General features: G+C 40.7%; 1 long non-coding RNA gene across 1 annotated transcript; it reads left to right on the top strand.

Annotated features, from left to right (window-relative positions):
- The first annotated feature begins 2,528 nt into the window (after nucleotides 1–2,528).
- On the top strand, nucleotides 2,529–4,048 carry LOC121293932. Its single transcript, XR_005946646.1, has 3 exons — nucleotides 2,529–2,903; nucleotides 3,328–3,477; nucleotides 3,840–4,048. It is a non-coding gene; the product is annotated as an uncharacterized LOC121293932 (long non-coding RNA).
- The last annotated feature ends 18,262 nt before the right edge of the window (nucleotides 4,049–22,310 follow it).

Below are 22,310 nucleotides of genomic sequence, written 5' to 3'. Positions count from 1 at the left end.
GGATTAGGGCCGGCCCCTGTATGACACCAAGACCGTGAATGCAAAGCAAGTGGGGGTGGAGGGAGTGGGGGTGGAGGGCTTGTGTGTGTTTGAATGTCTTTGCTTGGGTCGAGGTGCAAGGGTTGTAGTGGCAGGAGGCTAAGGAGAGAATCGGTTCTTATTGACCCACTGTGAACAGCAGGGTTCAGACTGCCAGAGACGCTAACGCCGCAGGGCAAAATAATAACTAAATCTCATCGAAAGAACTCACTGTAGGTTTCTGAAGACATCAAAGGCGGGTTGCCGCAGGCTTGGCACCGAGGGTCACGATGGGGAAAGATGAGAACCTTTAGGGACTGTACAGGAAGGTCAATGCGACGGTGGGAATAACAACGATATGGGTCAGTAGATGAATTGTGGCGGGTGAGCGCAACCTGGTTAGTGCGGGGCTTATTGATAGAAGGTGCAGAATGCTTGGCTGGCCATTGTTGAAACCGACACTTCTAATTTAACTTGGATTATTTTCTGATCAAGGAGAAGAAGAAAAATATCGGCAGCTAAACAGGGAATTGGGGAATGTCAATGGGACAACTTCAGTGCCTGCACATACAATTATCGCAGCACACCCTCGGTTAGACTCCTGAACGTGAACGTTACCTGTCCCCGTGTCAGAGACACATAGCTAATGGTTGACTGACAAAATGCAGGGATGGAATGAAACCGTCTGTTTGTTTACCTTAATTTAGTGTAATACCGATGCATCAGTAAGAATTATAATTGGAAATGAAGGAACGAACAGGTTCCAAAAATCAGTAGATAATTGTGAAGAACCAGGTTCTTTTTGTGGGACCAGCCCTTAACTTGCACAGATCTGAGGGTTTTTTTTGTCAGGATAGTTCTGAATTAGGTGATGTCCTGCATTTCGAAATGTCTGTCTAGAGTCAAATAATTCAAAGATGCTGACGGAATGTGATTGTTTAAGAGAGTGTGAATTCGAGCAATTATCGTACCTATTACCATCGGTGGAGTTTCACCCCGTGTGTCCGCCGGGACCCATTTGAATGAGCCTTTTCAGAGTTTCTTAATGAAATGCCGTTTCAAGAACACCAGATGTCGATGTTTCACAGAGAAACGGGTTACACAGTAATCGAGCAGTTGGGTTCATTTACCTTCACATCCTTGCAGCTGCTGAAGTTCCGAATGAATTTACATTTCATTTCTTAATATTGTGAATGGCTATGAAACCTACTGCTGTGAATGGTTTTATTTCTCACTGTGTGCTTTAGACAACGGTTTGTGTTTTTTTTTTGCTTTCAATAGCTGAGTAATCGATGTCTTGGTCTCTGCTATTTCAGTCTTGTAGCAGTTCTCCTTCATATGTATTTTAAAAACGCTTTGAAATGTTACGAATATTAAATTGCTTAATAAACGTACGCCTTGTCTTGGACACATATTTCTGGCTTAACAGCATGAATCAGACCATCATGAGCTGTGAACATTGTTTTGTTTTGGGGTTTCATGTCTTGAAATATTTGGATAAAAGTGTTTCCAGTGTTTCAGAATGAGACAGTTGACAGTTTTCATTTTTAAAAGCGGCAGCAGAAATTTCGCCCTCTCCAATAGCATGCTTCCTTTTTAACTTTGATTTCTTCTTTTTGGTTTTCTCACTGATGTGTTGTTTCATTCAGGCACTGCCTCAGTTTTACGACTAAATTCCGCACTCAATCATTCATATCTTCTCGCACCTTCATTTTGGAAGAATTCACATTAACTGGGCCACCCTGAAAAAAATAAGCACTTTAATTGGACGTTGTATAATGTTCACGGTTTCTTGAGTGATCTTCCCTGCTTCTGTACGGAGGACGGTTCCCTCCAGTTAAGTGCAAAGTTAGAGAAAGCAGAGATTAAATTGTATTTCAGCTATCTGAATCGTAGTTCCATCTAGCGCCGTGCTTTACAATTGAAAGAGAAACAATTTTTCGGAGAGGTCTGTCTGGAAGAACCATCGAATATTTTTTTAATTCTCTGTGCATTGTATATGATATAAGCAGGTGGAGACATGCATCATTTGTCAACATTTTCAGCAGCTCACAGCGGCTGGACAACTGTACAAACTGTGAATTGTAACGCTGAAAATTTGGCGGGCAAAAACAATGGAGTAGAAAGGTGTACTGGCGATTAACGTCATTGAAAGAAGAGAAACGAACGTTGGAGAGCGAGAGAACGAACTGTGGTAAGAGAAACCTCAGTTTAAATAATCCACAAGATTGGACGTGTAATAGGCTCGCAGCAATTACTGAGACAAAATGATTGGAATTTGTTTAAATGATGCTCTCACGTATAGTGAGGATTGATGCTGGACCTGCTCGCTATGAGTTCAGCTAACCAAGGCCTCACATTGTTTTTTTTTTTGTTTTTAGTTTTCTTTTCGTGAAGCTTAATTTTCTTCCTTACTGAATAACCAGGCGTATTAGCGTCGTGTTTTTATGTCAATTTTGGCAATTCAGTGCTTCATTATCGTTTTCTTTAATTGTATCTGACAGGTACGTTGAAAAAGTGGCAACATTATTTCAAGAATATTATTTATCAAATGCTCATTAAAATGTGCTGAGGGAATTAATCACACGTGTTATGTTCGCAGGGTGTTGGTTCTGTAATACAAATGGGAACAGGTAATCATTTTTTATTGCCCTAACTGAACTCTGTTGCTGACATTTTTAGACAGGGATTCTGCTGAAATATATCCCTGTTTAAATCAGTCTCCTCGTATTTTGTTCAATTTGTCTAGTTTCCAAAACACTCACCTACAGCGTTCCTTCCAGCTCGTACATCTCATTCTCCCTCTCTTACTTACAGTTTTGCTCAACGTCTCGTTCTCCAAATTCCTCTTCCAATGGGAGCCAAAAGCTCCAGCCAACTACTGTGTAAGTCTTTTTATTTTAAAGATTACGTTATCAAAACACTGATCGAATGCCTTAAAACAGTAGGACGATTCAGCTGTAATAAACTATTTCACTCAGGCTTCCCTGCCCTTTGACTGCAGCCCATTTGAGAGTTTAAACATTTGGATTAGGCCTATGTAAAAAAAAAAGTCTGCCTCTCGACTGGCACTGCAGAGTTACTCAGTTCTTTCTGTGGTGTTCCCAAAATTTTACATATTTATTAAAGGAGTTCATTATTCATTGCTGACATGTTTTCGAATTAAATCCAATTAAAAGTTCAAAAAAAAACACAGCGTGAAACATATGATGAAGCAAGTTGTAAATTGCACCGCAGGTCATATCACCTCTTGCTTTGGACCTGAATCTGAACTGAAATATTTATGCGTATTTTTTTCCCCTGTCCCAGTTAGATTAGTGGCGATTGTGATCCTTCCCTGAGGAAAGTGTGGTCTTTCCAAATGTATCACTGGACACCTGCTGGGCAGGTCTGTGACCTATCTCCCTGTCGTTCTTACTGAAATGATATTTCAATGGAATGTGCTGCTTTATTTCGGAGGTAAGTTCCTGTAAATTACTGCCATGAACTGCTTCATAATCAGCTTGACCTTTACAGTGCTTAATGATTCACAGTCGCTTTACACTTTGACTGATTCTGGTCATTTGTTGCGAGAAACTGAAAACAAAATATTGTACTGTGAATACAGCGGCTGTGGTTCTTGGAACAGTGAGCGTGGTGGGCTGTTCTAAACTGTCCCATGGTATAGTACACGTGAAAAAATTAATGTGATAATGTTCTCTGGCGTGTCATATTTAAATTGTATTTTGCTACTTCACCTGCATCCTCCGCTTATTTATTGTTTTTTTTTTTCTGAATTTACATCTCAATGTCCCAATGATCAGTCATATTTTGTTTTCTAGTAAAATCAGACGATGACTCCTGAGTTGAAAGAAGGAGGAGAATCTCAGTGACCCACAGCTTAGAGAGCCGAATGTTGTCCAGCATTTTACTTTCCATATATCTGTCAGATTAATTCTGTTATTGGCTAACCATCTTGTTTGTAGCATTTATCTGTTTCTTTGTGCTGCCTGTTAATATTAAAGAACACAGAGCAGCAATGCCGCCACTTTGCAATACCCATCAACACCTGGATTAACTTTCTTACCCAGACTAAATTCAGTGAAGAGGTGAATGCTGTCAAACGCCCAATCAAATTAATGCCAAAAATGGTGAAAGGTCCATTCTACTGATGGCCATCTAGCAGCGAGAATTCCCCACACAAGTAGACTAGTGTCTGATGATGGTGATGGTGGTGACTGACAGATTTCTCAGCAAATAAGTTCAAAAGAAGCAAGGTGAAACCACGGGTGGAGGCGGAGGTTTTTTGGGATGAGGCGGTGAGTAAAGTTTGGGCTGTTATTAGATCATCCAAGATCTCAGTCTGTTGGGGGGCGGGGGCTGCAGGGGTGGGGTGGTTCTGTGAGTGGACATTTCCATTTCTGGTGATGGGTCAGGGTGTGAAGTCGGGGTCTGTGTGTCCGCAGTGCTCTCTGGTTACCATTTATTCACCCATAGTCGGTGGGATTCTCTGGATGGGCCAACATTAATTGAGCATTCCTAAAAGGCCTGATAAGATTGTGTTGAATGGCAATCGGCTCCACTGCATTTTGTGATGTGTGGTAACACCTACAGTGATGTTAAGAACAGTTACAACAATTTGACCCATCGACAGTGTGGAAATGGCCATAGTTTCCTTGTCATCATGGTGAGCTGCGTGCAGGGGAACCTCCAGGTGGTCGTATTGCAATGTGCATTTGCCGCTGTACATCGAAGCGGTATTGAGCATGACATTCCATGGTACTGTTTAAGCAGGGTTGGGAGTCCTGTTGTCCATGCTGTTGAAGGTAGTCACTGTTGTTTTGTTGTAGAGTTATCTGCGGTCTTCATGTCGTGCTCCCTTATAGCCAAGTACATAAATGTTTCGACGACAAGTTTGTGTGGGTTCCCCATATGTGGGTTCCAATGTGGGGATTCCGTTTGAGAGGGTTAAGGCTTTTGAGACGTCATTATGAAATGCGGCTTTTGTTTAGCGATGATTCTCAGTCAGGTTGAATCTCTTTCGCGAGGGGCTGCCGCAATGGGAAGGGTAATTGTGTGTGGGAATAAGTCATTGAGTTTGAATAGACGCGCTGCCGTATCAGTGTGGGGGGCATTGTGATATTGGATTGAAGTTCCTGAGTGAGCAGGGGTGTTTGCATGAAGTGGTGAGCCTCTTCCTGTGCGGGGTTTGTTTGCACCATTTAGGATGTCCATGTGTGCGGTGGATTTCTCACTATTCGTGAAATATTTTGCAGATCTCAAGATGTGGATTAGATCTCTGTAGTATCAACAAGTCCTTGTTTCCTTGAGAATGCACTTCGGTTTTTGAGTTGTGTAATACTCTCTTCTTTTGAAGGCCACGATTTAATCTTCCCCCGGCACAACTTCAGGGATTGTTTGTAGATCAGAAGTTCTCAGCCATGTTTCATTCTCACTATCCTTAAATGGGAGCCCTCTATTCACAATGACGTCACTATGGGGAAAAACCTGCCTCCATCTAGTCTGCACAGTATCCACATTGCTTGGAAAGCCGAGGCGATATCGACAATGTGTCGCCTCCGCTCATTGGAGAAGAGATCAAATTTCATTGACCTAATCAGAATATTGAATTCCACCACTTTGAACCACCGTTTCTGCTTCCTCTGTAATGCTTTCATATCATTCACTTTGTATGCTGTTCAACACTGCACACAACACTACCTTTGAATCTGAACTAATTCCCTTTGTATTTTTATCATGACTGAATTTTTCAAAATCCTTATCCCTGTTAATAAAGCGCGAAACCTACATGCTTTATGATCATAGTCTTCCGGATTCACTGATTTACGGCAAAGTAGCAGCTTCTCTCGAATCCATATATTTATTATACCAATTATTTTCTATATTCGCTCCTCCAGCTCATTACCAACGTAACCACTTCACACCGTCGAGTCATTGGCAAATTTTGAACTTGTGTGTTTAAACCCAATTATCTGCCATCACTACGTACTTGTAAACCAGGCGATTAACATTGATAAGTTAAATGTTTTTTGATGTGATGGCGGAATGGGAGTCATCGTACGTGGAATGCTTGGTCAGACTTGTGGAGGATCCCATTTAGAATAATGAGTTATGATTTTATTTACTTATGTAAGGCCCTGATAGATATTGACATGGTGACACAGAATGGATGTTTCTCCTCGTGGGATAGACTAAAATTGAATGTAATGTTTTTAAAACTAAGGCTACTACCATTTTAAATGTAAGTGACAATTCTTTTCTCTCAGATAGCTCTGAAACGTTGAGCATCTCTTGTTCAAATTGCAGTGGCAGCAGGAGCAGTGTACATTTTTTTTAACGCGGATGTAGAATTACACTTTATTTAAAAGGGAGTCAAAGTTTATCGCGGGTAGCTTAAGAGTGGGGTTGAGGCCACCATAATATCAGACATGATCTTATGGAATGCGGAGCAGGCTCTAGTGGCAGAATTACCTACTGTTGCTCCTAGTTAATATGTGTGGGGAATATGTTATTGCTGAACTACGCCTGCTGCTGCAGTTTCCATGTGAGAATGACAGAGGGGGTAGTTCTGTGTGCAGAGAGATCTCTGTGTTTATGATGTTTCGCTGAGTGGATGGTGTCTGAGGATCGGGCTAGTTTGTGGGAATGGGGAGAAGTCATCTCTGTGGAGCAAGGCTGCTTCGGCAGGCCTGAACAATAGCGATGAACACCACTGTATCCTCCTCATTCTGTCGTCTACTGTCCTGTGTACGTCCTCCTCCGTTATCTTCATGTGGCCTTATTTCATACCGGGTTCGATTTCCAAATCAAAACACTGCCCGAGACCTCTCAACTGCTCAGGTTCTACTGCCTTGTTCATCTCTGATTTTTATCATTTCACTATTGCGGAGCGAGGATTACATATGAACTACAATCATACCTCGTCCAGCTGTCATTACAATCAATACAACTTATCAGATTATCTTTCATAATATGTCTTAACCACAGTTATCCCAGATGAGAGCTGGTTAAGGTATTTGTTTTCAAATCACGCTATAACCTGTCTTCTTGGGAAATGAAGAAGGAGAAAGGAAATTTTAACTTAAAAAATAAAAAAAAAGAAAACTGAAAATGCCTGAAAACAAATCTGCTCGTCTGGAAGCATCTGTGGAGGGGGAAACAGGGAAGATGTTAAGAGACCAATGACCCTTATTTCTTAGGAACTGGAGAGAAGTGCAATTCCGATGTGCTTAATGTTGTTGCAAAAAAAAAAGTCGAAGGGGCAGTGCAACAAATTCTGGGGTCAGCGATATGCTAGAGTGTAGGAGAGATTACATTAGAAGGATGCATTGAAACATAAGACAAAGGGAATGGCAATCAAATTGCTAATGTTTGATGCTTTTGTCTAGACGAGATGTCGATAGGAGAATAAATGTCAGCACTGCCTGAAGCAAAATAAAATGATGGCAGAAAATGGCAGCAAAAAAACGCCAGCTCTGTCTAAACGCAAAAAGAATAATCATTACAGGGTGGCAGGGGCAAAGAATAAAATCAAAAATTAGAACATTTTTCATTGCCTGAAGTTGTTAAATTCAATTCTGAATCCAAGAGGCATTAATATGCCTAATTGGAAGGTAAGATGTTGTTCTTCCAGCCTGCATTGAGCTTCATTGAAACATCACAACAGACTGAAGACAGAGAATTGAGCATGAGAGCAATATGGTGAATGGAAATAGCAAGTCATAGGAAGATCGGGATCATGCCTGACACAGATCATTCTATTTATCACAAGAACAACAAATCTGCTTTCGGTCTCCCCAGTGCAGCCAAAACTGCAACGTGAGCAGCGAATACATGAGAGTACATTTTACAAAGTACATGTAAATCGCTGTTTGACCTGGAGGGATTGGTTGAAGCTTTGAAGGTGAAGGGGAAGGAGGTAAAGTTGCATCCAGTACAGCTCCTTCCACTGAACGTGAGAGTGCCCTTGGAAACGCAATAAGGTGTTGGGTGTGTTAGCGGATTGCACCAAAGAGTCACAGAGAGTGCTGTTCCTTTAGAGTGTTGACAGGCTAGGGAGGGGTCCATGTGTTTGTTGCTGGCATAGTGCTAAAATTCTTGGAAGTGGCGTAGGCTGCTGGTGTGAAGAATGAGTTCCAGGGAACCATGTCCTAGTATGAGGAAGGATGTGTGCAGAATAGCTGGATATGTGTCGGACACTGTTCAGAGGGAAAAGAGTGGGGTTTACTTGGCAGGGGAAGAAAGGAAGCTTTTCAGGATGTTAATTGTGAAACGTAACTTCATCAGATATGTGGGACACGAGAAATGTGGGAATAAAAGAGAGTCCTTACTGAAGGAATTATTTGAAGTGTTATACCGAGACAACTGTGGAAATTGGTGGATTTGTAAAGAATATTCGTCGACAGCATATAGTCAGCAATTGAGACAGGGAATTCACGGAATGCAGGTATCAGCGGTGGATCATGTGACGGTGAGAAAGGGATGTTATTGGGAGCAAAATTGATTAATGTATGTTTACAGACATTGAGGAGAAAGCAAAAGGTGGGACGAAAACGGCCCTCGCTGTTCCAGAAATAAAAAGAAATAAAATTACCTGGAAAAACTCAGCAGGTCTGGCAGCATCGGCAGAGAAGAAAAGAGTTGACATTTCAAGTCCTCATGACCCTTCGACAGAACTTGAGTTCGAGTCCAAGAAAGAGTTGAAATATAAGCTGATTTAAGGTGTGTGTGTGGGGGGGCGGAGAGAGAGAGAGAGAGAGAGAGGTGGAGAGGGGGGGTGGGGGGGTGTGGTTGTAGGGACAAACAAGCAGTGATAGAAGCAGATCATCAAACGATGTCAACAACAATAATACAAAAGAACACATAGGTGTTAAAGTTAAAGTTGGTGATATTATCTAAACGAATGTGCTAATTAAGAATGGATGGTAGGGCACTCAAGGTATAGCTCTAGTGGGGGTGGGGAGAGCATAAAAGATGTAAACAAAAGTAAATAAATAAATATATTTTTTTCTTTTTCTCTTTTTATAATGGAAATAGGTGGGAAAAGGAAAATCTATATAACTTATTTATATAATTTATTTATTTAATTAATTAATTTATTTATTTATTTATTACATCTTTTATGCTCTCCCCACCCCCACTAGAGCTATACCTTGAGTGCCCTACCATCCATTCTTAATTAGCACATTCGTTTAGATAATATCACCAAATTTAACTTTAACACCTATGTGTTCTTTTGTATTATTGTTGTTGACATCTTTTGATGATCTGCTTCCATCACTACTTGTTTGTCCCTACAACCACACCCCCACTCCACCTCTCTCTCTCTCTCTCTCTCCGCACCCCCCCACACACACACCTTAAACCAGCTTATATTTCAACTCTTTCTTGGACTCGAACTCAAGTTCTGTCGAAGGGTCATGAGGACTCGAAACATCAACTCTTTTCTTCTCTGCCGATGCTGCCAGATCTGCTGAGTTTTTCCAGGTAATTCTGTTTTTGTTTTTGTTTTGGATTTCCAGCATCCGCGGTTTTTTTGTTTTTTATAAAAAGAAATAATCCTGGGATTGGTTCAGAATTCATTCAGGAACGTCCAACATGACCACCCCCCAAAAAATGCAGATGTAACTGGGGTCCATGCTGGCAACTAAACCCACACCGACGTTAGTGCAACTGTGACGAGAGAAAAAAAAAAACTTTTTTTCACTCAGTGAGTAATTGGGGTTTGAAATGCCATGCCTGGAATTGTGTTGGAGGCAGTTTCTATAGAGGAATTTAAACTATGAATAGGTGGTTATCAAAATGGAAACAATGTGCAGGGTTTGAAGGAAAAGGCAAGAGATTGACACGAAGTTAAAATGTCCAGAGAACCGGTGTAGACACAATGGGGCCGTCCTTGTACACCTTTACACTTCGTTGGTTCTGTGATTCTTATTTTGCGGGAAAAAACGTTAACGTTTGTTTCCTTAATGACAGAACGAGTTCAGCCAGGCTGAGGTTAAGGGCTTGTGGATGTGGACTGTTCGGGCCTCTTTTGGCTGAAGAAACTGAGAGCCCTTAATACGCCCATATTGAGGAGGGAGTTTTAGAGGGATTGGATGTAAATAGTGAAGATGGGCAATTAGGGCCAGGTAACTGGAAAACGTTGAGGTGATGTAGAGCGTCTGAATAATCACAAATTTGGTAGGGGTTTTATGAACAGTGGGGGAAAAAATAGAGACAAATATGAAGGAATAATGTCATCGCAGCAGGCACTGCTGGACACAATGGGTAAAATAGGATAGTGCTTTTTGGGACTTTATATAAAGTAGGTACAAGTGGGCTGTAGAGTTGGGGCAACATGAGGCTCGAGGGATCAGAGGGGTATTCTCCTTTGGAGTTGAGGTCGTTAGCAGGCTTGAAAACAATGGTTTGATGTTTGTTGGTGGGGTTTTGATCCAAATGGGGTGAAGATGAAGTATTTGAGTTTTGGTGCACAGATATCAGAAGGTAGAGGACTGTTTGCCAGGCAACATGCACATCAAATTGAGTGTGTCAACTTCGCTTTTTTGTCCATTATGTTAATGTCAATGACTGAGCACACAGTCACACAAAACAACATGTTTATGAAGTCTGTGATTCTGAGCCAAGCTCATTGGAAAACCAAACATAATTTAACTTCCGGTGTGAATCTACTTAGACATTCGGCCATAAACTGGCAGAGTGACTTTTAAACTGACATTGTCGTGATAAAGTAACCAGAAAGATAGAAAATAAGTAATCACCCACAAAATGACAAAGGGTCCTCAATCCTGAGCAATAATAAAACTCTATTTTTGCAAAAGAAAAAAAAAACAAGAGATTACCCATGTCCCAAATTAATTGAAGAACCAGAAATTGTCGCCCTGCTGTATACACTGTCCCAATGATTAGCACGTAATCCATTGAATTTAAATGGTCGATCACCTTCAAACTAGTACTGAGACATTATGTATCCAACTGTCTTAAAACTAACTTGCTACCCTTAAACTGCCTCACTCCTCCAAAAGTAAAAGCTCCCCACCAACGAACCCTCGACAACCAATAAAATAACGTTAACTTCGAGCAGTCGAAAAACTTCCACTCTCGTCCTAGCAACGCAATATAGTCTATAGGGCACATTCTGATTTGCTGAAATAGAACATGAAGCACCACTGATAAAATCAAGCTCTACTGACACAAGTCCCATGTTGGGACAATGCAATATGTACCATTGATCTGACGGAACACCGGTAAACTGACAATGTGCCAGTTAACTTATTGTGCGCCATAAATCTATGGGCAATGGCAGACTGAGACAAAAATACAAATTGACTCATATATATCTACCCGTACTACCATCGATGTACTGAATCGCGTACTCTTATCATATTAAAAAAAACCTCTAAAGCAATGCACAATCAATTAAGTGAACTATTCAAATAAAGCGCATAATCACTAGTTAAAAACGTATTTAGCATTATATGAATCACCCAGCTCATTAAAAATGCAGGCACAATTATACGATAAGTACAACGAGAGCTGATAATGAACTATCAATAATGAAGTAAATCAAGCATTTGGATTAATGTGAACCCATTAACTTTATCGGCTTCCTGATTAAATGTTACTCATCTTCTGAAGGCTGACGCTCATCAGTCAGCTGGACGTATGAATCTCCGACATCAGCAATTGGAATCAACGACCAATTCAAAACACAAGCGGAAACTGTGTGAACACGGGCAAAGTCGTTGCACGGCCTTCGCCGGAAGGCCGGGGATGAGAGTGGGCCAATTTAAAGCCGGTTTGAACATTAGGTAGAAGCATTCCGTGGCCTTCGAATGAAAGCTCTGGATTATTTGGGACTACTGAAAATGTTTCGAAGATTAGTTTATTTCATTTCTTGGCTTTAAAGTTTGGCTCGGGACGATTAGGTACCAACAAATAAAATTTGCATTGTCGGCAGAGCCTATAATTGTTCCACTAAACACCGACTTTGAATCTGTCTGTGCGGGAGAGTAGATTATTGGTAACGTCTGATTAAGAGAGAGAGATTGGCGAAATTGAATTTGAAACACATTCACATATTGGATATGGGTAAACGCCAGGCTCTAATCAAAGCAGCAAAACCAATTTGCCGAAATTCCGCCAGGGGGACAGAAAGATGGGAGCGATACTGAATAGTCGTTGATTTTAAATGAAGCAGCAGTCCAGTACTACTCCAAAGGTGTCTGTGTTAGGGGAACTTTCTTATATTTAGGCATTAGTGTCATCATCAGAAGTCAAACATTAAATCCTTCAGCATTGTATATAAGCAATGATCAAAAAAGCCAGCAAATAACAAATTAAGTATTGCATTTGGGTTTTCTAAGTGATACATTTTGAGGTAAATTGACAGTTGGCAAAATGTAATTCATATAAAGGGAGAAATGCAAATACCATATCAATACAAGGATATCTTGCTGATTCAACATCCATAAATTGACTCGAAGCACGCGACTATTAAAAAAAAACCTGATACAATATTTATACCGCACCTGCCACAATAATCAGCTCAATGTCCAAATCTGCAATTTTCTGAGCACCGAGCAAGTGATTTAGAATTCATCACTTAACCAAGTTACCACGACCCATCAACTCACTCCTCGCTATGAATACAAATGAATAAAATGTAGAAAAGCTACCCTGTGCTCTGAAACTGACCAAGCATCTCAGAAATCCTCCCGTATATGCCACTTTCCATATTATCTTGCCATCCTTTGGAATTTAAACTGATAGATTACCCAGCAGCCCAGAACCATTAAAAACATTCAGGACACAAACAAAAGAGGCTTCCTCGTTATCCGACAAAATCTTTATCCCTCATCGAAATCCTATCCGTAAAGTAATGCCCCTGGTGTGCTCTGGGGAGCTTGGCTACACCGAAACATTTTTTTAGCAGGATTCCAGACCGCCAGTAGCTTGAGGACGATGTTGTTGAGGTTAGGATGGCATTTGGGGTGCTTTTTTTGGGGGGGGGGCGGTAGTAAATGCCGACATGCTGGCTGCAGATGTTCACATCCTGAGCAATGGCAATAGTCAGTTAAACCCGCCAAGGTAGACGTTTTGTTTGTAGCGCAGATCAGACTGTCTCGACAGTTTATCGACATCTTATTTCCTGACCAACTGTCAATGGCACTGATTAGATTATTTGCAGGCGACATTCTGTCATTTTGTTCCCTTGAATTTGTGCTGTCATCCCGTTATACAGCCCCGATTCAGTGGCCTGGACATTTTCAATCTCCAAATGCTCTATATTAGTAATAAAATGGTGTAGCGGCGAAGCTGCTGGTGCAGACATCACCACAACGCCAGGTGCTTCCTGTCAGTTCTGCACAACAGCAAACCATACAGCGAATTATGTGTGAATCTGCACACTACCAGCTGCTTTGGGGTTAAACACAAACATCTTCAATATTAATTACTCATCTAAAAAAAACACTTTTCATGTTGCAACAAGTATCTCTGTGGTCTCCACTTCTCCCCAAGACAAGCGCTGAATGATGGAAACACACTTATACAAATAATTGGCAATATTTACCGAAGAAGGTGCAAGTACACGTCGGCTGCATGTAGAGAATGATTTAGGAGCGGCACAGTTCCGACTGGGTAAATTGGGCAAAACGCCCAAGTAATAATGGTGATCTCTTCACATCTGTTATAGGTGATAATGGTAATCAAGCAACTGCCATTTAAATAAAGCGTTTTCTTAAAATGTGTCAACAATGGGCACCAATGCATTAGACGGCAATGAGATGCAGCCGGTGTTTTGATTTAAAGTTATTTCAATCTCAATAGTTAGCTCAATCGCTCAGTTTAGCTGCTTCAATTTTAAATGTATTGACCATTATCTTATATGGAATGTCCGTCAACTTCTCCTCCATAAATTTGAAAAAAAAACTCGTTATCGGACTGCAAACAATCCACTGAAATAGATAAGTAGTAGCCACAAAAAATTTAGTGCAAACACACAGCGTCATCGATATGCGCAGGGTTATTTATCTGCGAAGCTTTTAAACTTGGTCCTTCGGCCTTGCATCTTAGAAAGAGAAGTTGCAAATAGATATTTGCGTTGATTGTGTCTGTCGCTTTTCTATGGTGAAAAGGCCTCTCGACAAAATGTACTAGTGTGTCAAGTATATTTAATTGTTTAATACGTTTAATGCATTAATGAACTTACGGTCCAATGTGCTGCAGTCTGTCTGACATTGAAAGCTGTAATCCACACTTGCCCCAGCTCAAACACAGATTATAATCAGGAAGCAGAAAATACATCACAGTACGTTTAAAAATTAAAACTTTGCAGATTTCAAACAAACCGAATATGGTAACTCATTTCCTTTCCTTCCTCACAGGAAAAGGAGTTGAATGAGTCCTCGGCTCGTTTTCTCCATTAATGGGCAGGTTCATTCTCATTGGTTTGTTCGCAGGCGGCAGTATAGAGTTCTCACGTGATAACATCTATCGGTTATTTGGAAGGAAGAGTCACCCTTATACAAAAGTTTTCACATCCTTAATTGCCGACTCAGCCGGGTTTTCGGAAGGTGTTCGAAGGAGAGCTCGGCATCTGTGCACAGCGTTCGGTTCATTCGCAATTCCCATCGCAGGAACCCACTGTCGGGACGATGCTGCGGTCCGTTCTGACTCTAACTGCGCTGCAGCTTCTAAACTGTGAGTGATTACAAAGTGATGTCGCCCTGTTCTATATTGAGGCTTCCACTATTATTAAACAATGAATCTTATCAACACACATATTGATATTTACCGCTTATATTATTGAGATGGTTGGGCAGGCAATTTCAGGATTTTTTTTTTTCAATATTAACAATTTTTCCTATTGTGTAATGGGATATTGATGCATAATAATACGCAGAGCGTAGGAAGCTCGCTATCTGAAATGCCGGAGAATCCAGAAACCCTCATCACATTTAAAACATGTTCGGTTGTGCATTTAAATTCTGGTAGCGCAGAAACCAAGGGGCCAAAACTGTAAAGTGGGGCAAAGAGGTGTCCGATTGTTCGACCCGCGAACGTCCCTGTTCTCTATCGGCGTTCACCTGAGGTCCCTTAACCGGCTGGCTATTTCGGAGTTAAAAACATTCCCAACTGAGAAAGTTGTGCAACTGTAAAGCAGATGGCTTTCCCGAGAGATAGTATTCCAGTACGGGCTTTATTTATGGAACAGGGACGATATACATTTATTTCTGCCTTTCATGATTATCGTATGAATTAAAGATTGGAGTGTCGAGTTTATTGCTGACATTTCATCCAATGAATATTTTGGGCAGTTCAAGTGATTTCAAAATCGATCATTTTGAATCTTATTTGAAAGGTGTTTCTCCTGATTGGTGGTTGTTTTAAATGTCCATTTGATATTTTCCTCAAGCTGATTTAAATCCTAAATAGAACATAAATAACATAGCAGATGCATTTATTGAGTCCCCTGCGTCTATTCCTTATGCACAGCTCATGAAGATTTAAACTCTGATCGGACAATATCAGCTGAGCTGGTACGACGTACAGAGCCATCAATGTTAGAATAACATGCAACGGAGTCTTGGTTTAAGTCAATTTACTGAATTTGAAACTGCACCTCCTAACGTATGAGCCACCCCACACATTAATGTCAGGGGTATTTCTAGTCGACGTCCCGTGTGAATTATGTGTGATATAGAGGCAAGCACTAAAGCATCTATAACAGTTGGTTCAGCCTTAGAGTGATTTGCAAGTTCGATAAATAGTGTGAACTGATATAAGATTAAAGAGCAAAATTAATATGATCATGTTTTCTATTGGTGATTAAATGCATTCTCCAAAGATATTGTTACTGTAACCCCTTTAACTCGTGGAAAATGGCATTTATCAATGTTCCTGATTAATTTGTTAGTACATCCTTCCAAGTTATGACCACCTTGTATGAAGGTTAAAATTCGCATTTAATTGTTTATTTTGAAGGGTTATGTCAAAAGTAGGTTGACTCACATTTATTCCGTATTCTGTTTTTTTTCACGGTGCTCTGTGATGTTTAATGAGGTATCGAATCTTGTGCCTTTATTTCCTTGCACCTGCCTGAATTTTTGTTCACTTTTATGTCGATGATTTGTTTCAGCGTTTTTGCTGATTCCAGTGTGTCTCTTCGGTTATAATTATACATCTCTAATTAGCGACAGCAAATGCTGGTTTACTGAAATGGAACATCGCTGCACTCTTGTCAGGTAAACGGTAAAAGGCATATGGTTCTCTAAATCAGTTTCCATTATTTAAAAATAAATGAATGACTCTAAATGCCAGACATTGTAATTATTTGGAGGAACATATCTTCTATGGAGGCATGTTTTATATATTGCTCCAGAAATTATCTTTGCATATCCAGGACTGAACAAAATGCTTTTTTTTCGAAAACTGGAATAGTTAGGGTTGTGGATTTGAATTCTGAAGAGTTAATTTAATTGTGATGAAATCTGAGCTTGTACACACTTTGCGCATGCGTTTACTTTTAAATCCATCAAGATCAACCGGCCACATTTTCCTCATTACTTTTGGAGACTGGAAACTAGGCTCTTTGTTTTTACAGCTAATTAACTTAATTCCATTTGAAACTGAGACTTTGATGACAAAAAGTCGAAACCTATCACACTCCCAGCATTTAACATTTATCTTGACCTCTGTGCCTCTTGTACAGAAACAACAGACTCGACATACAGTTCTAACCTGGTAATTGAAATTCAGCAGAGAAGTAGCGGAGACTGATGCTGTTCGAATGGAACGTATCAGAGTCTGGAATGTAAATTAACTCAATGAGTGCAGAATCCGAGTCAGGGCTGAACTCACCGATAAATGACCCAATTCAGATACTTCATTAACTCACTTTCCTCAGTTGAAATACGGTCAAACCTACTTGTGAAATAAGTGAAATAAGAAGGATGCAAATGATTCTTTTTCCAGCATTTGCGGGTTGGACACGACTTTTGAACAGAATGTAATAAAATATTAATCATTGTCAGCATTAATATTGCTTATATTTGCTTTTGCTATGAGTACAATTGTTCAATCCAATCTCCAAACAGTTACATAGCTAAAAATGTTCTTATCTTTACGTATTTGCTCTGAGTTTTGGTTAGCTTTTATTTTCCCCTAAACTATGACCTTTTGATCTGAAGTTGGTGTTTCTAATTCATACTTTCTGCATGTAGAGAGTCAATAAATTATTAAGTTTTCTCCTCCTCCTTCCAAGTTCCCGATAACTCTGATGTAGAGTTAAGGGGATCGCGGGATTTTTTTTTTAATTACTTTGCATCGGGGCGAGGATTTCTTTTGCTGTGTGGACGGTCGAGTGCACAAAAATAAATTCTGGTTTTCTGACAGGGAATAAATTCGAGTATTGTTATCAGATACATTTTACATTTTCTTAAAAACATTTATATTGGTTATTTACTTTAAATTTAATAAAACAAATCATAAAGAAGATTAAATTCTAAAACCCTAATTGTGTCAGTAATTTAACGAAGTTTTCCTGCAGAGCGCAGAAAGGAGGCAGACGATGAAAGTTTTATTATCCAGAATAATTTTCACAAACCAAGCGCTGATCAGGTTCAATTCCCCAATAGGGGTCCTATTGTGTTCAAATTTGGAATATGTGGGATTAGACGGAGAGAGATTTTAAAAGGATAAAAACAAAAAACTGCGGATGCTGGAAATCCAAAACAAAAACAGAATTACCTGGAAAAAAAACTCAGCAGGTCTGGCATCATCGGCGGAGAAGAAAAGAGTTGACGTTTCGAAACCTCATGACCCTTCAAACTTCTGTTGAAGGGTCATGAGGAGTCGAAACGTCAATTCTTTTCTTCTTCTCCAATGCTGCCGGACCTGCTGAGCTTTTAAAGGGTTTACTTAACTTGCAGAAATTTCATTGAATGCATATTACGCACTGCTTTAATTTCCGTTCATTAGACATCGAACAGGGAAATTAATAAATCCAATTCTATTACTAACTGCAATATCTAAATAGTAACTTGCATGCGCTTAACAACCGACCAAATACATATCATATTTCGATTTAATCCAGAATACAACTCAAATACCGGGTCAGTTAGTTTTAATTTCTCCCCTGCTGCTCTTGCACAGGCAACGAAGAGTCAAGTGCAAATGTTTCTAAACCCAGTTTGCTGGAAGCCGAACGCCTTTATTCTTAGAGAAGCATGTATAATATTTTGGGATGTTAGTTCACTGGCTGAACGGTCAAAGCCTTTTAAATTTGCGGTTCCTGCCAACTGAACCCGCACACGCATTTTTCAAAAATATGTTTATCTGCGGCCGAGATTTCTGAATGCTCTGTACTATAACGAGCTTAAAGATTTCAAGTAGACTTATGGACAATGACTGTTAATTTTGCAAAGTTAAATTGTAAATTGAAATCGATCAATGTTGGTTGTGGTAGGATAATTATGGTTCTAATGAATATTAATTGCACACTGAAAGCTGAATAGAGCACCAGATCTCACATTTTCCCTGGCATTAACCTGTAATTGATTATTTGTTTTTATATGGGGGGGGTGTCAAATATTTTTTAATTAAAATCAAATTTACTGAGGCCGACATTTATGCGAATATTATTTAGGTGAACATGAATGTCCGCCATTTCCAAATACTACATATTTATTTTTACATAGGATCTTGTTGTAGTTAATGAGATATCAGATCTGAATTCTCAAACTCGCTTCCTTTTATGCCGCTTTATACCAGGGTTTAGGACGCATTCATATCTTGTGCCTCTTATACATGAGGTACTTAATGAGGAGATGTTTGGACTGCCGATCAAGGGGGTTGCTGTGACCTAGCTGATGTTCAGCTTCTTTAGTATTTTTGCCATTGCCATTATCAAGGCAATCAAAGACTACTCCAACAAACTCCTGAGTTATGTAGTCTAAGTAGGCGCTGGCTTTGTGCAGGGATTACAGAAATCATGCAAGGGTTTGCAGAAATCCAACTGAGGACGGGAATCAATGTGAGATGTTCTATAACACGTTTAGCAGGGAATATAAATATGGCCGAAGTTATAATAAAAACCCGAACCCATTTTAACGCACAGTCAATTGTGTGAAACCAAGAAATGGTAAGTGACCAAGAAACATGCAGGTCACAATGTCATCGGCACCGAAGGTTGGTGATGTAAAAATATCATCGATATTATGTTAGAGGGACGTTAGATGGTGAAAAGGTGATCTGTGTAATGGGGTATTCTCGGGATCTACTGGGTAAACGGTGACCAGTTAATAACATGAACTTGCTGCTGAGCCTGTACTGGATGCTTCATTAGGATTAGAAAACAGCTGAAATCACAAACCGCGGGAATACTTCTTCCGAAACTGGACGGGAAATCTACCCTCAGATAATGATGCAAACTTGGGTTTTTGCGAAATATTTTAGCATCAAGTTTCTGCAAACCTTTTGTTCAAAAAAGGACAAAATATTCTCTCTGTTGCTTTTGAGAAATAACTTTTCTGGCCGTTTCATTGTTTTCTTACCCTATGAAACTTTAATTCTCAACATTTCATTTCATTTTAGGCAGAACTGGGAGCAATCAGGCTGATTCATCAGGTAATAACTCTGAATTTTCGTATTATTCGATATCTTCCTGTCCACTCTCCGTCAATTAAAACTAACAGCCCGGGCCTTTTCAACTTCATTTGGGGAATTCCCATGCTCCCTGGAAGAGTTCACACATGAGCTTGGATCAAATACTGCGGCGTGCTCTCAAGTTCTCCCGGGTTCGTTAGCCAGGCAATTTATAAAGGGAGGGAGAAAAAATAATACACTAAGAGCCGGGAACTGAACAACCGGGCTCCACAATCGCTCTCACTGAATCCCGCAGTAGCATCCCCAACTATCCGTGTGACTGGGGAGGGAGACGGTAATTGCTTGCGGAATTTTCCCAACATTAGAGAGACAATTCCAGTACCGATTTGATCAACGATTAACTCGCTGTCCCAGTGCCTTTCAGGGAGGAATGGAAAGTTTCCTGCGCTCCGGTAATCTTTCATAATTAAACACTGTTGAGGGACAATTGCTGCCAAATGCAGAGCGACCATGACTGGGGAGGTGAAGGTCAATAACAACTGATACTGCTAACGATCCCAAATGAGCTGCCAATTCGCGAATTACATCCAGCCAGAGATATAGGTCACGTGACGTTACAGTTCCGGTGTTTGGGGGAGGATGGAGCTGTCTTTGAGAAGGAGCTTCCAAGTTGCCCCCTGGCTGGATCTCACTCTCCGCCAATCATTCAGTTAGCGTTTACAGTCACGTCCATCTGCTGGGCTCTGGGGGCTGGAATATATTCTGAACATATCGAACAACTGTCCCAGAAGGGGCATCTCTCCCACTTATTACCTATTCGTTAAAGGATTGAATACAATTGTAACCTTGTCTTTGACACTTCTGATATAATTCAATGGGAAATTGTGCGCAGGTCAATAAAGCAAATTCTCCTGCTCTGACCGGCAGAAAGTGGAGACCGTTTAGTTGGGTTTCGTGGATTTAATAGGTTATAATTCTGCTCATTTTATTGTATTTTACGGAGGCAGTGAAACTGAGGACTAGCGAATGGGAGCAGTCGGTGCGCAGGAAGATTGGAGATTCACTACAGGGGGCAGTGGGTGACTGTGTCTGATGACGGCTGGGACGTGCAGGACGCCGCTGTAGTGTGTCGGGAGTTGGTCTGCGGGACCGCGGTCTCTGCACCGGGCAGGGCTCACTTTGGGGAAGGCTCCGGACCCATTGTGACGTTTTCTGTTCAGTGCAGCGGGAACGAGACCTCCCTGCGGGAATATAAATCATTGGCCTAGGATCACCATTCCATACCGCACAGCGCTGATGTCAGTCCGATCTGCTCAGGTACAAATATATTTTGTGCTCTCATCGCACGTCGGACCTGATTTATTTGCCCTGGAATAATGGCGGAAATGCTATTTTGGGACTGCTCATAGCTGAAAAATAAGAGTTAGGGCAGGATAGTCCATTTGGACTGAAGGTTTTATTCAGTTAGAATCTATGAGTATAATAAATTCATTTCATAAATTGTGTTAATTTAAAAAAATAAGCTCACATCGCACTGGCACGTTGTGCCCCGCTTTGTATGGCTGCTGGCTTCTTGTTGTGACCTTCCAGGGAGAGGGAATAATGTTGGGAAAATCCCGCAAGTAATTACCGTCTCCCTCCCCAGTCACACGGATAGTTGGGGATGCTACTGCGGGATTCAGTGAGAGCGATTGTGGAGCCCGGTTGTTCAGTTCCCGGCTCTTAGTGTATTATTTTTTTCCCTCCCTTTATAAATTGCCTGGCTAACGAACCCGGGAGAACTTGAGAGCACGCCGCAGTATTTGAATCAAGCTCATGTGTGAACTCTTCCAGGGAGCAGGGGAATTCCCCAAATGAAGTTGAAAAGGCCTGGGCTGTTCACAGATAGTTCAAGGCGCCAATACTTCTGCAGGGACGATATGGTCATATTTGCCGTACCTCTGGTTTCCGAGCGGCCGTAGGACGGAATGTTTGCGTTGATATTTTACACGTTGAGCAATGGGAATTGGGGAGGAAGCTTTCTGTGCAAAGGGAGAGTCTAAGTCATGGGGCAGCACGGGGATTAGCTGCAAAAACCATCCCGATGTTAATTGCACATACCATTCGTTTCAAAATGTAATCGATATTGAGATCGAAAGAAGCACATGATTTCAAACAAATATGTTAAGTGCAGTGCACGACACAATTGCAGTGATTAATCTTAACAGCGTTATGTTACTGGATGAAATGCGGAGAGTTCTCCAAACCCGCCTCCAAGAAATCTGGGTACATGGACTTCGCCTGGTCATCATCAGAACTGATTCATCGGCAGTTAACACATTGTTGGATTTTGTTGCACAGGGCAGCAATTGTAAAACTGTATAAGTCTTTTAAAACTAAACTCAAGGGAGATTAAACGGAAAGTGCACTTTCAATGCTACTGATCAATGTCGAACTAACTTCAACTGTTTCTTTTTGTCCCTCTTTACATTCTATGTTCAGAAGAGGGGTTTTTAGATCATGATTGCTCAGTGGTTATGTCTATTCACAATTCATCAAATTAGGAAGCAGCCCAGGAACACACAGAGCAAATCCAGGACAACATCCATGACTAAAATGATAAACTACAAGTAAGAAGTGAACACTGAGTAAATAGACACGTTCTTTTGAGAGCATTTAGCATTTCAGTTGGTTACAAACGT

Source organism: Carcharodon carcharias, chromosome 22 (genome assembly GCF_017639515.1).
Source record: "Carcharodon carcharias isolate sCarCar2 chromosome 22, sCarCar2.pri, whole genome shotgun sequence".
Classification (NCBI taxonomy): domain Eukaryota; kingdom Metazoa; phylum Chordata; class Chondrichthyes; order Lamniformes; family Lamnidae; genus Carcharodon; species Carcharodon carcharias.
Note: the sequence above shows the minus strand (reverse complement) of the source record. Positions and strands in the feature narration are given on the sequence as shown.